This window comes from Xenopus laevis, chromosome 2S, assembly GCF_017654675.1.
Source record: "Xenopus laevis strain J_2021 chromosome 2S, Xenopus_laevis_v10.1, whole genome shotgun sequence".
NCBI classification, from domain to species: Eukaryota; Metazoa; Chordata; class Amphibia; order Anura; family Pipidae; genus Xenopus; species Xenopus laevis.
The window spans coordinates 98,057,868-98,074,067 of record NC_054374.1 but is presented as its reverse complement, the minus strand read 5'-3'; the positions used below and the strand labels follow the sequence as shown (position 1 = coordinate 98,074,067).

General features: G+C 38.7%; 1 protein-coding gene across 2 annotated transcripts in view; it reads right to left on the bottom strand.

The window, feature by feature from the left end:
* Positions 1 to 16,200, bottom strand: part of LOC108708949 (rho GTPase-activating protein 6) — a 145,512-nt gene that overhangs the window by 113,766 nt on the left and 15,546 nt on the right. Inside the window, exon 1 of one of the 2 annotated variants that reach the window (XM_041584185.1) lies at positions 3,114 to 4,654. The exons of the other annotated variant lie outside the window; for it this stretch is intronic. The gene's annotated coding sequence lies outside the window, so the exon portion shown is untranslated. Of the gene's footprint in view, positions 1 to 3,113; positions 4,655 to 16,200 lie in introns of those variants that run through there. 2 annotated transcript variants of the gene reach the window in all.

The following is a 16,200-nucleotide window of genomic DNA, read 5'->3' as shown; positions in this document are numbered from 1 at the left end:
AGCAGCCACAAGGGGCAACAAAAGTCTGCATTTGCCATATGATTTGGCATATGTTATTCTCCCTGTCAGCCTCTATTGCTGATACCATGTGAGCAGCAGAACCCCACAGAGGATTCCAGGGCAGCACACAGATAACTGAAGTTTTTTAAGAAGTAGAAGCTGAATCAGAGACAGACAGGAAAGGGAGGGCAACCTCAGATGCAGGCACAAATTTTACAGGGTTGGTCTGGGACGGAAACCTTCATTGTTCTCAGTGAGATTGTGAAACTAACCTTACAGGCATATTTACCATATAAAAAGGTTCACTTTAAAGGAGTTTCTTTGCAGCTACCCCACTGTGATAACTCTTACTTTATACAAGCATAACATCTTGAATTTAAATGACATTTTCATTAACTACGCTTGTTAATTTAGGGGTGTCGCTGTTACACATTTTACTAAAACCCTTGTAGTTTAGGTGTGAAGGGAGCAGCTTTTTCCTTAACATTGAGGCTTGTGCGCATTTAACTATGGAAGTTAATAAGAGCTCCTGTCATCAAGTTATCATCAAAAGGAACAGCCATGAAAGAAACATTTTCACTAACTTTTAGTATGACGTACAATGTAGAGTAGAGCAATATTTTCATTACCTTTTAGTCTGACGTGCTCTGTAGAGTTGAGCAACATATTCATTAAGTATGATGTACATGATGGTGTACGTCTTCCAACGAAGACACAATTGTTCTTTCTTTTTAGACTTTTTTTTTACTTATTCAAATTTTTTGTCCTTTGATCAGGACAGAAAGAGATACATTTATAATACAATGTATGTCCCACTTTTCACATAGCACATGGAAACACAAACAATGTTTTATTGCTGATTCGATGCTGAATGTAAAGACTGAAACTGACAGGTGTAGTATACTTGCATAGGAATGGGACAGATATCTGTCTTATACAAGTTTTTAACTACACCTTCGCAAGTTTACTGAACTAAGATATTAACAGACTTCATTGAGTTGGATGATTTTAAAGAATGTAAGTGTCCTTTGTTGGGGGACAGTGTCTTGGATTATGTATATACACACCAAGGATGAGATTCAGCTCTACATTAAGAACAGTATGTTGGCAAAACAGCATTCTTTATGTTTTGCAGTCATTTCCAATAACATTTTTGTTTATGTAACACATTTAAATTCTGTGCTGTTATGAATAGCATACTCAGAGCACAGCACAGCTTTATACATGTATTACATTTTACACATTTTTGCTGGAGCTTAAAAGAGCAATATGTGGACAAGATGTAGATTTTAAAACAAATGTTTTAATTGCTATTTTCTCATCAGTGGAACCAGTGGGACTTCCATATCTAATTTTTCAAAGTCATTGTGGGAAGATGTGAGACACAAGGTAGTCATGGTACTTGGGATTCAGCTTGCAAGCAGCCAATCATTCCATCAGTAGTGTCCAGAAGACTAATTTCCGACCATACTACAACCCAAGCATTTATGCTGCATTTGGGATAATGCTAAAGGTTATTAGGGAGCACTGATTTGTTAGGAACATTTTTGCCTGTTATTCAGGGATTTGAGCTATTAATGATAAATGATTTGTGTCTAAGTCAGACCAAACAATCTCCCATATGTTCATCGGTGCACAGATTACACAGTACAGGGGGAATGTAATAAAAGTCGGTAATGGAAAAACTATTTGCAATGTGAAAAGTTATGCCTTTGTGCGAACAAATTAGCTTTACGCAAATTTAACAAAGCTTTTGCGAACACAGAAACTATTTAGCAACCACTTCCGACAATGGAAGACCGTTTGCGAATTTTATAGTTTGCGCCAATGCGCAGTCAATGTAATAAAACTTCTTACTGAAAAAGTCGTTATGTTTGCTCCAAAACATTACGACACCTTCAAGCAATTCTTAAAAGTGCGCAATTACAATTCGCAATGCGCAATTACAATTCACAATGCAATAACAGTTTAAGGAACGAAATTACATTGCGAGATGTGAATTTTTATTCTTATTGGTGAGAATTGTTTTGCTCTTTGCGACTTTAATTACATTCCCAGTTTATCTCTTAATTTTTGTTTAATATACGTTTTTATTGATAACTGGAAATCAGCAATCTACCAGATTATGGTGAATTTCCAAACTACAATGCAATAAGGCAACCACAGTCTTAGTTACTAACTAGTCATACTGTCGCTATATTTACACATACACTTTTCCTCATATTTACAATTAAATTCTCCATTCCTATGTCCCAGCCTACAACTCAGCTCAAGTCTTTGGTTACATGCCTGGGAGCATTCTGAATGCCGTGGACATAACAGAAACGTATGATTTCTTATCTCCGAACTCATCCACACGCTGTTCACAGAATACAATGTTTAATTTAACTCCAGCTTTACTATTAAATAACATTCTTTAAAATGAACTAAGTAGAATACTCTGTTCCTGTGCACTTTCATACATGCCTCTCTTTGTTGCCAACATCCTTCTGCACTTGTATCAAATATTTGTGCACTAAAGTGACACATGCAGTAACGTTACAGTGTATCTCTCTAAAAAGGTCAATGTAACAAGCATATGTAATAAGAGCATCAAGAACCACTGATAAACAGACTGCCAAGTCTCTCTCAGGAGTGATACACATGACTAGGCATTGCACGGAGGGCTTTAGGACGGTTTAGCTCACATGGACTAATGTTGCCATTTAATGCCGGCTTCAGTAATATAAAACTCTGAACCCTATTACTATTATGGATGCAGACTCATACATCCATTTTACTCAAATGGATTATATAGCAAGTATCAACATTTCTTGCCTTGCAGACGGAGGTGATTCTGCATGAGATCTAATAGCTACATATCTGTAGTTTTAGGGGCTATATTAATGCACTCAGTCTATAGCTGGAAGCTGCTGAGGCATGAAGCACCTCAAAAACATCCAGTATTCTTTAACAAAAAAGATGAATAGACTGCATTAACCACATCTGCAATGGACATTAGCACAATTACCATAGAGTTTGGATATGGCTATATGTTTCCAACTGCTGTTTCATTGCATTTATTAGGTACATCTATAAATGTACCTAATGATTCTACACATGATTCTACCTACCTGAAAGTAGGGATGCTCTTTCTGCTTTCATTGTCTGAATGGAAGGCTCCTATCAACCCGTGCAGAGTTCACGTAAGAGGCAGCTAGGCACTGTATAACCCACACACACTCTGTGAGCTCTCAGGTATGGTAATTGCTTTCTAGGACAGTTTATTTTGAAAACAACTGGAAAGCCATAAGGATGCACCCTCTCCACACAAACAAAAAAGAACAAAGAAAGAAAAGCTGATGCCTGTGTGAATCAAAAGGAGTCAACCCACTGGTTTCTGGCAAATGAAGTGCTTTAAGTCAACAATAAAAATGAACTTGCCTCAGGGGAAGAGTCGGGTGCTTAGACTTTCCTGCAGAGATTAAATATAAATGTGGGTGTGAGGCTTAGATTATGTCACAAAGGGCTGCTTGCTGCAAATTCTTATAAAACCCAAAATGCTTATTAACATCAGCAGTAGGAATGCCAGTGATACTGAAGAGGGACTCTAATCTGAACAGTGCCACAAATGTTATCCGAGAACATAAAAATTCCTCTCTCTGGATATATGTGCAGCATCTTGAAATCCTTAAAACATATTATAAAACCAGAAGGAGCAAACCCTAAGGACAATGGGGCGCAGGTTAATTTCATGTTTTTTCCCTCACTGTGTTTTTATGAATCAGCTAAAAGGGTTTAGCGCAAAGTCACATGTTGTTTATGGTCCACTTCTCTCCTCCTGCCTACAAAACAAAGGAGAAGAAAATCAGACCATACGACTTGTGACTTTGACCTTAAACACAGACTTAAGCAAGCAATCAAGAGTTGACCTTCAGCGATAGCATCAAGCCTGAGTACAGCTACATGGAGTTTCACTGCATACCCACTGCCAACGTAATCACACAGTGTGTTTAATAAAGCCACATTTGAAAAAGCAAAGCAGCTACTCCGTTTGATAGATAGATCAGCGCCGGACTGCGGGTAATTCTGATGCATGGTAATTTCCAGACCGATGTAGCCAGATTCCTGTGAGAGCAACGACCAACAGGGAGACGCTACGCTACAAGAGGGTGAGCTCTGCTTTTCCTACACATCCTTAATCTGTGCACGTCTCTCCTCTTGCCTACAAAACAAAGGTGAAGAAAAGCAGACCGTACAACCTTAAACACAGACTTAAGCAAGTAATCAAGAGTTAACCTTCATCGATAGCATCAGCCTGAGTGGAGATCAGGCTGAAAAACACCTTATCGAGAGATTTATGTTATTATGAAAATTATTATTATTATACATTATCTGTTTTGGAACTCTGGTTTTGAAAACATTCACTTTGTACTTGTGTTTCTGCAGAATTGTTCTTAGCACAGTAGGCTAGCCTTGTTGCTCTAGTTCTCACATCTTCATGTTTCCATTGGACAAATGAAAATCACAAATAAAATGATAGGAACAGTCCTATCAAACATAAACTTTGACGTATTAGACAAACACTATGCCATTGACAATTCCACTCTCATATTTTCAGATTTTGTTTCATTTCATTGAAGTTTATTAGTATTATTAGTATTATTATCACGTGTTTAGAAAGCTATACAATATTCTGCAGAGCTGTACAATAAATGGGTATATACACTTAAATAGGGATGTAGCGAACCGCCGATAATGTGTTCGCGAACGCCGTTCGCGAACACCGGCAAAAAATGCGAACAGTTCGCGAACAGTTTGCGAACTTCGAACATCTGAAAATCGTTCGATTCGAACGATCGAAGGATTTTAATCGTTCGACCGAACGATTTTCGTTCGAATCGAACGATCGAAGCCATTCGATCGAATGATTTCATTCAATCCAATGGCTTCGATCGTTCGATTCGAACGAAAATCCTTCGATTTTAGCGATCGAATGGTCGAATGGTCGAACGATTTTGACGCGAACGCCTATTGGCGAACGTCGCGCGACGTTCGCGAACTTGCGGCGGACGCGAACAGCCGATGTTCGCGAAGTGGAATATTAGCAACTATTGTATCAATTTAGTAGGGAGGGGTGTGTGTATGGATGCTGGGTTTTCATTTGGAGGGGTTGAACTTGATGGACTTTGTCTTTTTTCAACCCAATTTAACTATGTAACTATGTAATTCTAACAGCTGTCTTTAATGAAACTGCTCAGCAGAACAGTTAAGGAGTCAGCACGCCCACCCCCCCAGAGCTGCTTTAGAAGGTGAAAAATGAAACTTTACACTTCAATATTAGAAAAATAGTCACAAAAAAACAGAAAGTAATTGGAAAAAGTCTTTATTTCTGGTGATTTATCTGAAACCAACTGAGCTGGAAAAAGTGTTTGAATGTGAACAGCCCCTTTTAACATACATACAAAATACAACCAACAACCAATACAAGGCTAAGGGGGCCCTGTCCACTAAAAATCTTACAATCTCAAAGCCAGTTCATTTTAGTATTAGGATAAAACACAAGTGTTTCTAAATCTTCCTAAAGGTGGCCATACACGGGCTGATAAAATCGTCTGACAGACCGAGTTGGCAGCTTATCGGCCGTGCGTGCGGCCCTGCAACGGATTTCTCTGAACGATATCTGGCCAAAAGTAGGCCACATGTCGATCTGGCAGGGTTAAAAATCCTGTTGGATCGTGGACGCATCTGTTTGTTGATGCAGCCCTGCGATCTGACCGCCCATATTGCCTACATTATGATCTGATCGTTGGGCCCTAGGGCCCACGATTGGATCAGTGCAATATCACATGCCTCAATGTGGGAATATCAGGGAAAGATCCACTCATTTGGTGAAATCTCTACGATCTCTACGTGTATGGCCACCACAATGGAGAGAGACCTAGACTCTTGCAGTAGCTATATGGGAATGAGATAACGATCCATTCCTGGTTAAACAAGTTTATTTGTTACCTGCTACCAGCTAGTATAGAGTGAATAGCCCATTTCATACCCTATTCCACCCCACCATGTCCACTTCCTTTTAATATCAACTTTATCACAATATACAACTCAGGGGTGTCCACCATCTAGCCAGTGGCACAAGACCCAGATCTTCATCTCATTTTTGTATAATGCCATAGTAAAAAAAAAAATCAGGAATGAACATAAAAGGGCATAATGATGACAAACACAGTGGGGCAGATTTACTAAGCTTGAGTGAATAGTTTGAATCCAAAAATATTCGAATTTTGAAGTAATTTTTTGGGTACTTCGACCATCGAATTGGTCAAATTCGATCGAATCAGATGATTCGAACGATTCGAAGTAAAAATCGTTTGACCATTCGATAATCGAAGTACTGTCTCTTTAAAAAATGCTTCGACTCAATACTTTGCCAAATAAAAGCTACCGAATTGAATGTTAGCCTATGGGGACATTGTAGATATATATATTATGATCAAATAAAAATCATTTGATCGATCGCTTAAAATCGTTCAAACCTTTTGTGCTAAAATCCTTCAAATTCGATATTCGAATTCGAAGGATTTTACTTTGAGGGTCGAATTTGAGGGGTTTTTAACCCTCGAAATTCGACCCTTGATAAATCTGCCCCAGTGTGTTACACTAAAACTGAAACTTTCCTGTTGTACTAAATGAAATTAATAGTAGCTCCCGATGTTCCTGGTGAGAGGCCAAGGAACACATTAGATGTTTTAGGCCTTTTCATAATGTTGATCAATGTCTGGCAGAAACAAAGCTTATAACAAACCAAACCTGTTTAGTAACAATGCATATTAAATTGATTTTATACTGATCTTTCTCTATAATAGTTCATTGTAATGTACCCAGCAATACAATTTACTTTACAACTTTATTAGGGGAAAAGAGGTTAAAAAAAGTCCACAAACTAATATTTTATATTTTCACTCATGGTACCAGTTAACACCCATCACAGAACTTTCTCTTCCAAGATCAACTACAGCAAATGGATGAACAATACAATCAAAATGCAAAGTGCCTGGACTTTGTATGTAAAACGTATTATAGCATAAGAAAGGGCAGTGCTCTTTTTTTTGGCTATTTTGTTTCATTCAGTTTCCCTGCAATCACAAGACACAAGACTTATGATTATATACGTTTTTATTTTCTTGTTAGACGTGGTGAAAAGAAATCCATTATGTAATGGGGTTTAAAGGAACTTGCAAGTGACTGATCAGCCACCTGGATATCACTGCTTACATCAATGCTCATTCATGCAGTCTATCTCTCATAGCTCATGGTCAGTAATGCAGATTAAGGACCCAGTGTTCCACCAGTGGCAAGTGCTACAGCAATATTCAGGCTTGACTGTCTCAATGGAATCTGATTTGAGTGCCAACAGATTCCACTGGTCTTATTTTCATTGACTTCTATTACAGACTACATCAGAAGAAAGCAACCAACCTAGTTTAGACTTTACCACGGTTGTCAAGGTATGATCAACAACTCATAAAAGACCTAACATTGTATACACCCACTTGCAACAGACAGAATTTATCAACCGCATGGTTATATTAGAATGTACTGTAAAACAATTTTTAACATGCTGATGCTGTACAAATAGATGACGATGATGTTAGTAGTTCTGAGTAGATTTCCTGCACCATGGCCATTTGTTCTAGTGCAGTGCTGTTCAACTTCTGTTATAACGAGGGCCAGGATATGTCTGGCCTACATGATGGAGGGCCAATAATGAAAGCCAGTGTTGACCACTCCCTGTTTTTTAAGACACACCCATTTTAAGCCACACCCATGTTACCAAAATACCATTAATGCTGGTAGCACACCAAAAAACCAAATGGTTGATGCTCGCTGCAGGGATATCACTCATCACTCATATGTGGCAGCGTATGGCACATAAAGGGAGCATATGGCAAGCAGAGTATGGCACACACAAGTAGCATAGGGCAGGCAGAGTATGGTACACACAGGGAGCATAGGACAGGCAGAATATGGCACATACAGGGAGCATAGGGCAGGCAGAGTATGGCACACACAGGGAGCATAGGGCAGGCAGAGTATGGCACACACAGGGAGCATAGGGGAGGCAGAGTATGGCACACACAGGGAGCATAGGGAAGGCAGAATACAGCAGGAGACAGGGAAACCTATCAGGACCACTCAAAGCTGAACAGTTCATACTGAGGTCTGAACAGGTGAACAATGTGGGCACTTTCAGTCTTGTTCTGCAGTGTGAACAGTACAGGGCTTTACAGGTGTGAACGAAAGAGGTGTTAAAGGTGTGAACAATGTAGGAGCCTACTGTCTGTATGTGAGGTGTAAACAATGCAGGGGCCAGTTAATCTCAGTACTGATACATTTTAAAGTTTACAAAAGGTAAATAGACACAGCAGTCAGGCCAGATGCAGCCCACGGGCCACCAGTTGGCCATCAATGTGCTAGAGGAAGGGCAAGGTCAGCTGCGTTCCATATGGGCACTAACCTACTATAGTGCATTATAAGTTTCTTTAGCATTTCAGACCCATAGCACAGGGAAGCTTTCTAGGGCACAGCTCTAGTATATCATGCTAAATGCAGCCTGTCACTGGCACACTTAGAGATATGCAAATGTTCTGTAAGGGGACTTCTAAAAAAAACACCTTCTGACTGCACCAGTATGCCTGAAAAGCACAAAACAAAAGCATATAATCCACCTTTAAAGCTTAAATAGCATTACAAAAAATATATGAGTTTCCTTTAATATTTGCAAAACCTATTTAGGATATGTTTGTATAGACTACTGATCGATCAGATTTAAGTTTCTCATGTTAGGGTGGTGGTTATATCTTCATACCTCCCAACTGTCCCTTTTTCGGAGGGACAGTCCCTCTTTTGAAAGCTCAACCCGCAGTCCTTCATTTGTACTGGAAAATCCCTATTTTCTCTGCACTGAACAGCCGGAAAAAGAAACAAAGTTTCTCACTTAATTGGCTTTTAGCAGAGAGCCCAGAACAGGTAACAGGAGCAATTAAGATACTTTGTAACAATTTTGAGACACAAAAACACAGTTTAGATAAGGAGAAATATTTTCAAGCTTTCATAACCTGCCAAATTTTGTAAAACAAACATGGTAATTAGGGGGTGTGGCCACAGAAAGGGGTGTGGTCAAAAAATTGCTGCGCTACGTGCGGGAAAAATTTTTTTGTCCCTCTTTTTACTTCCAAAATGTTGGGAGGTATGTATCTGGAATGCAATCAACAGAAACAAAAATTCTTCCACCTCATATTTTGGCTGGACCCAGCATATGAAAGAAACACTAAGCCATTTTTAGCCATGCACATGAAAGAACATACAAACTATGCAGATAGCTACACCCACAGGGTGTTTCCCAAAGCAGGGAACATACCCTTTTCTAATTGTCCTGTAAGAAAAGACAGAACAAACTAACACTGTACTGCCAAGAAGTGTAATTTTACCCAGAAGAAATGTTATTTAAATTTTAACCCTGGAATCACTAGACAAAATGAGCACACCTTTTCTCATTTATAATATCATATTTCAGAAGTTCTGCATTGTACCATAAAGTAACTATGATACTATGAGCCTCATTTACTAAGCAGGTACTATAACCTCTAATACGAAGTCTATGCTCAGTGCAAAGGGGAACCCTATATTTTATACCTCCCTTTTCACATTTCAACATCTCTTAATTTCAATTCTTACTGTATGACAATAACTAACTATTTGCCTCATCTTTACGGAGACCAATCTCCCCGAAGAGATTTTTCACTGAAAAGACAAGGCGATTAGTCGCCAGGCGACTAAATCTCCCTGAAACGCCCATTGTGACCTTACCCTAACAGGGATCCCCAACCTTTTGAACCCGTGAGCAACGTTCAGAAGTAAAAGGAGTTGGAGAGCAACGCTAGCATAAAAAATGTTCTTGGGGTGTCAAAAAAGTGCTGTGATTGGCCATTTGGTAGCCCCTATGTGGATTGTCAACCTACATTGAGGGTCTGTTTGGCAGTGCACCTGGTTTTTATACAACCAAAACTTGCCTCAAGCCTGGAATTCAAAAATAATCACCTGCTTTGAGGCCACTGGGAGCAACATCCAAGGGATTGGAGAGCAACATGTTGCTCATGAGCTACTGGTTGGGGACCACTGCAACAAAAAGAGCTGAATTACTTATAAGCAAATTAAAATGACTCTATAAAAGTAGTGATTGGTGTGGTCTTAACATTCCCAACTAAATCAACCTATGGACAGAGCTGATAAGGTCAAATTGTTAAGGGATGGTGCGAGTGTGTCATTGATGAAGAGAAGATTTATATATGGCCGACACCTTCAGCTAAGTTTCTTGCCACTAACCACCCTGCAGGTCCCACAGCTTCTAGCCAAATCCCCCCCCCCCAACAAAGGTTATATTACAAGGGATAAGTTCAGTTGCCTCTGCCCATGAGAGTCAAATGTAGCCGAACACAGGCCAATTGTATCTTCAGATACCCAGTGCTCCTCCCAGCTATGTAGGAATGCATCTGCCTGCTGATGCTGTTACCTCCCAAAGGGCCTACATATGACCCTATTTCATAGCCAGCTTAAGACAAAAGTGTAAATTGCCAGCTTTGTACACAATTCAATCCACACAGAAGTCAGTGAGAGTGAAATTTTCTAATTGGAATTTTTGTCCAGACCTTATATATGTCTGTATACAGTAATCATATTTTCTTTTTGGACTCAATGTCCTTAAGTAAACAAATCCACTGTATCTGGTCTGTTTTCATTCCATTCGCTGTAAAAAAAAAAAAAAGTACTGTATACAAAATAAAAGTTCAAAGGTTTAACCACTTGTCTGCCATAGATTTTACAACCCTGGGTTTCTGTTTGTCCTATGCTGTGACAAGTATTTACTAGCAGCGGTAGGGAAGGGGTTAAGAAAATCCAACCTTTGTAATACACAGTAGGAAAATATTTTAGACAACCTTAGTTGACCCTGTTGTTGAAAATAAAGAGTCTTTGAATTATGATCTGTTGTGAATTCCTGTGTTCATCTACAAATCTGATAGATCAGAGACCATCTCAAATTATGCTGGATAGCCTCATGGTTGTAAAGGTGCCTCAATCAGTAAGTGGATTGATATATTCCCCCTGTGTAGTTCTGAGAGGTGGTCAGGTTTGTAGAACAATTCAATAGGCCTCCTATGGCACCTTAAAAACAAATACATTTAAAGGCCTTCATTATTTAAAAATAACGAACCACATGCAAAGCACCATGTACAAAATTTACATGCAGTCTGCAATGTTTTTTTACCCACAATACAATTCCAAATTGATGCAACATGCATTGATGTGACATGCATATAAAACACTGGAGAACATTTCTGCAGCTGTACATAAACAAGCTCCTTAGTTGCAGTGGAGGCTGCCACACGTGGTCCTCTAATTATTGATTACTTATATTTCTGTGAAATAGCACCCTAACAAAGCAAATTTTCTATTACTGAACCTCTTGGGATCTGATGGAAACTAACCTCAATGGAGAATTAATTCTCATGAATATGCAGACTCCAGTCCTTTTTCTGGTCTTAAGAATGGATATTTTTACATGGCTTACATCTAAATCAAGTGTAATGGTGGACTAATGCAAATAGGTACTCATTCAACTAAGCAGCCTGAAAGTGTGTATACAGCTCTATGCACAGAAATGTGAAAGTACCGTCTTGAGGAGCCATGGCCGCCATCAGGGGGGGACAAGTGTCCCGGGCATGAAGGGGGACCCGGCAGTGCTGCAGTTTAGAAAGAGCGGGCCCCCCTTGCCAGTGCCGAAGATCTGCAGCCAGCTGAACAGCCAAAAATGCGGAAGTGCCGAACAGCCGAACTCCCGAAGCAGCAAAAAGACCTGAAGCCACGAAAATATCCGAAGTCCAGAAGCGGCGAAAAGACCCGAAGTCACGAAAACAGCCGTAATTGAAGTCCTGAAGCGTCAAAAATACCCAAAGTCATGAAAGGAGGCGAAGTCCTGAAGCCACGGGTTCAATACTACTGAACACCAATTTGTTTTTTTTTGTTTCTTTTTTTTTTTTTTTATCCCCTGGCAACCAATGTATTATTTTAATATTCTATAGGCCCCTGCCACCAATGTTTTTTAAAAAAAATATTTTTTGAGGCCACATTTTTTTTTTAACTTGTAAAGGGGGCCCTGGCGCCAATGTTTTTTTTAAAAAATTTTGGGGCCCAAATTATTTTTAAACTTATAAGGGGTCCCTGACCATCAATAGCTTTTTATAACTTGTGTGTGTGGGGGGTTACTTTTTTAGCGCTGATGTCTGTGTGGTCTTTTAACTGTTGGCGGGGTCTGGGTCGGGGCTTGGGCACCAGGGTGGGTGGAAATGTTGCTGTACAAGGCCCCGTGATTTCTAATGGCGGCCCTGTGAGGAGCAACGAAGGAGCTATTATAAGTATGGGGAAAGCTGTTCAGCATGGCCTATTCCTATTCTAAAATCATTCAGTTATATCACTTTGGAATGAAAATAGATGCCAATATATACACAATTTCATTCTCTAAGAAGGGCAGGACATTTAAATTAGAAAACTCAAAACATTTTGAGAACTATCTTTCTTGAAAGGCAACTTCTGGTTACTATAGGAAACATAGTCAATGCACGTGTACTTCCACGTCTGCCAGTGTCCTGTAAAGTGAATCAGGACAGTTTGTTTTATCTTTGTTTTATTGCAAATATATACGGTATATACACTAGTGATTGGTGAGAAAAAATATCGCTTATAAAAACTAATAGTAAATGCCAAATAATAAAATTCCCCTATAGGAAATTATCATGATGAATATTTTATGAATATTCAAACATTGATGATGATACAAATAGCATGAATGTACATTGCCCAATGAATATTGAGTGCTTTATATAACACAATATCTGAGTACGTGCATCTAGCACTCATTTTAAGGTAGACTCTCTATTCCAGCCAATGCGCTTCTACCATGTGAAAAACAAGCAAAATATAAGTGAGCAGTGCGTTTGTTACTAGTCAAAGGAATAACACAACCAACAAAACACAAAGAACCCTCACTTGCAGGGCAGCTGAAGAGACATAGCCAGCAGCAGCCTCCCTCTACCAAGACAACCGGTTTATAGCCTGATTCCAGCAGTAACCAGTGTATCATTTTCTTATGTACATTTTATATTTAACAATATTGCTGAACTTGTAATTAAAAAAATCAAAATGCAGACCAGAAAGAGCAAAGAGACTCAGGCATATAAATCACAGCCATATAAACACTGTAAAATGTCACTCAATTGTTTGGTGGAACTTGTGTTTTCAGTGTCTACTTCTTGTACTAAAAGAGCTAAGAAAACAATGCAAACTACTGGGCAATATAATGTCCCTTAATTACATGCCTACTTAAATTAACAAAAGAATATCACTGAGGGGGTTTCAGGCAGTGGGTCAATGTTTCTTTTCTTTCATGAAGAATCCTTGGGAAAGAGCAAACCCTTATGTTCACTTTTCACTTACATATATCAATGCTTTATCTGCACTGCAACTTGTTACATACAAGCAAAAGTTACATTGAAAATTACCCAGATCCTTAAGCATCTGTGCGAGATCAACATGGATGTATCTGCGGTAATTGTGCAAATATAGTTTCAAAAGCTCAGAGTCATATTTCTGCAAAGTACTAAGATGCATTATAGTGATTTATTACTGGTGAAAGTACATTTAGTGGGAAAAAGCTAAACATTCTTTTTGGGAACAAAAGTATATACATTAACTGCATATATGTATCCATACTAGCTTTTAGCATACAGTATGTGCACCCAAATCACTCCCTAAATCATCTATCATCTTCCATCTATAATGGTAAGGGTGCAGATATGAACAAATCCCTTGATAAGGGGCATACTAAATATACTTTTAAAAGGAAAACATAGGGCACATTTATTTTTAGTAGGTAGAGGGCTAGGCCCAATAATTCTACACCCATCATTGTACAATATGAGCAATAATTGCAACAAAGTAAGGTACCCTTGTGCAAAGAAGCATGCTGTGTCAATTTAGTGGTTACCTCTATATTGGAGAAAAAGGAATGCCTATGCATAGGGAATTTCCTGAAGCTGTTCAGGGCTCCCTTAAAATCCTGAACACACATGTTCTTGATATTTCAAATAGTAATTGCCAGTCAAGTTAAGGGCTTGCAAGTGGAATGCAACTTTTGAAAAGCATGGCGCATGGTGCATTGTGTGTAATACATGGCAGTTGGTACCATACTATTAAATGAAGTCTATAAACTGAGCAAGATAAGTCCCTAAGTGATAAGTTACACAGGGTTACTTGCTTACAAAGTCTGTCTTTTGGTAAAAAGAGTTTTAAAAGCAATTATACCCACCAGAACTGCTATAGCAGACATATATGATTGAAAGGCAAGTATAAAGTGTCCTTAAGCACCCCAGGATGAAATCTTTATACTATAATAATGCTTCATTAAAAAAGTGGTAAAACATACCCAAAGCAGCAACTGCACATTTGCAAGCATGCTAGAAACACCCCAAAACAAACACATATACTCAAACAATTACATATTCTGTAGTTTAAAAAGGAGTTAATGAAATCTTTCTGGCCCTTCTCACAGACAGCAAGCTGAAGGCTTCAGATAAAGTAGCAAATCAAAGTTGGGAACAAGGTTTCATTTATCTTTCATGTGTCAATTTGGCTCCCAGAGCCTTTCATCTTTATTTTGTTTTTGTTGAATTTGGCACAAGAAAAATTGAAAGCACTCAGAGCCACAGCTTTTAGAGGAAACAAGAAATTGTCCTAAGAGCAACATGCTTCTAGATTAAATTGGACTGAAACAACCAATTAACAAAATATCAGAAGGCTGAATGTATGGGAAGATATTTGCAACAGAATGACTCTTATTAGTAGTTTTGTAAATTCTTAAATAGTTTGCTGATCTCAGAGCAACATTTGTGTTTAATAGTGTTTAATAGGTACAAATAAATTATTATTCAAGTGTTCCCAAGACTGCAGACTAAAGTATCAAATATTTTTATCATAGTCAGATAAGGTGGTCTGGTCAAAACAATGGGCTTAAATTTTGGATGATTGATAATATTATTTTTTGAAATTACCACAGAAATGTATGAAGTTGATAAAATGATTTTCTTATTTATGTCTGCCCTGGTGATTTACTCAAACACAAAAGCATTCTCCGTTAGTACAAAAATCAAATGTTTCCTCCTCCAGTTGCCTTTTGAGAGCAAAGCTAGAGGCTTGTAAGGATGTATATTTAACAGAAACTACCCCCTGTGGAGGACTATGCAAGCTACACACTTTCAAGTAAGCCTTAGGCATGTATTCTAGTGTTTGATCTGCTGGGAACACCCATCAACACTAAAAAAATGAATGGTATGTGGTGCCTTTGCTTGGTATATTCTGTGTTGTTTGCACTAGTACCATAAATAGCTATTTTAATAATTTCATATCCATTGAGAATTTGGTATGAACGTGAGCTTCATTGTTTGATTGCTTGCTTGTGTCTAGAAGATTAATAGCCCTACTATGTCTATGAGGGTTATCTTAATTATTACCAGCAGTAATTACAGGCCCATTTTGGGATTTAATAGCAGAGGGAAATTGTAACTGTTAACCCATGAACACATCCAGCCCGGGAGAGCTTGCAACCTGCTTGCCATGGGCCAGACAAGTTTAAAAACTAATAACATAGTGAGAACCTGAGACAAACTGGCTCTGCCAGAGGGATTAATGACTCCCATTGGCCAGTCACTCACTCCTCCTCTGGGTGACAACCTAGAGGACAGTAATAACTATATATAATCATTTTAACAGCAACCACTTCATATCAGAAGTCATGCTTATATCTGTTAATATTCATTATATATTAACAATCCTTTATAAATATACTGTATATACAGTACACACACAAACATGAGAAGAGGATACAGTATGTCTCTTGGCAGAGAAAGCCTGTTGCCACTACTCAATAAGAAAAACATGAGGTGGTGATAAGACCTCCACTTAAAAGGCTCAAAAGCATTTTTTGAGCACATGCCCACCTCTTACTGTTCTCTGTGCTTCACACAAGGTGTAATGTAATTCATTACACCCAAAATTTTGGAAATAAAAAGAGGGACAAAAAGTTGATGTGCGTAGCACACCAAA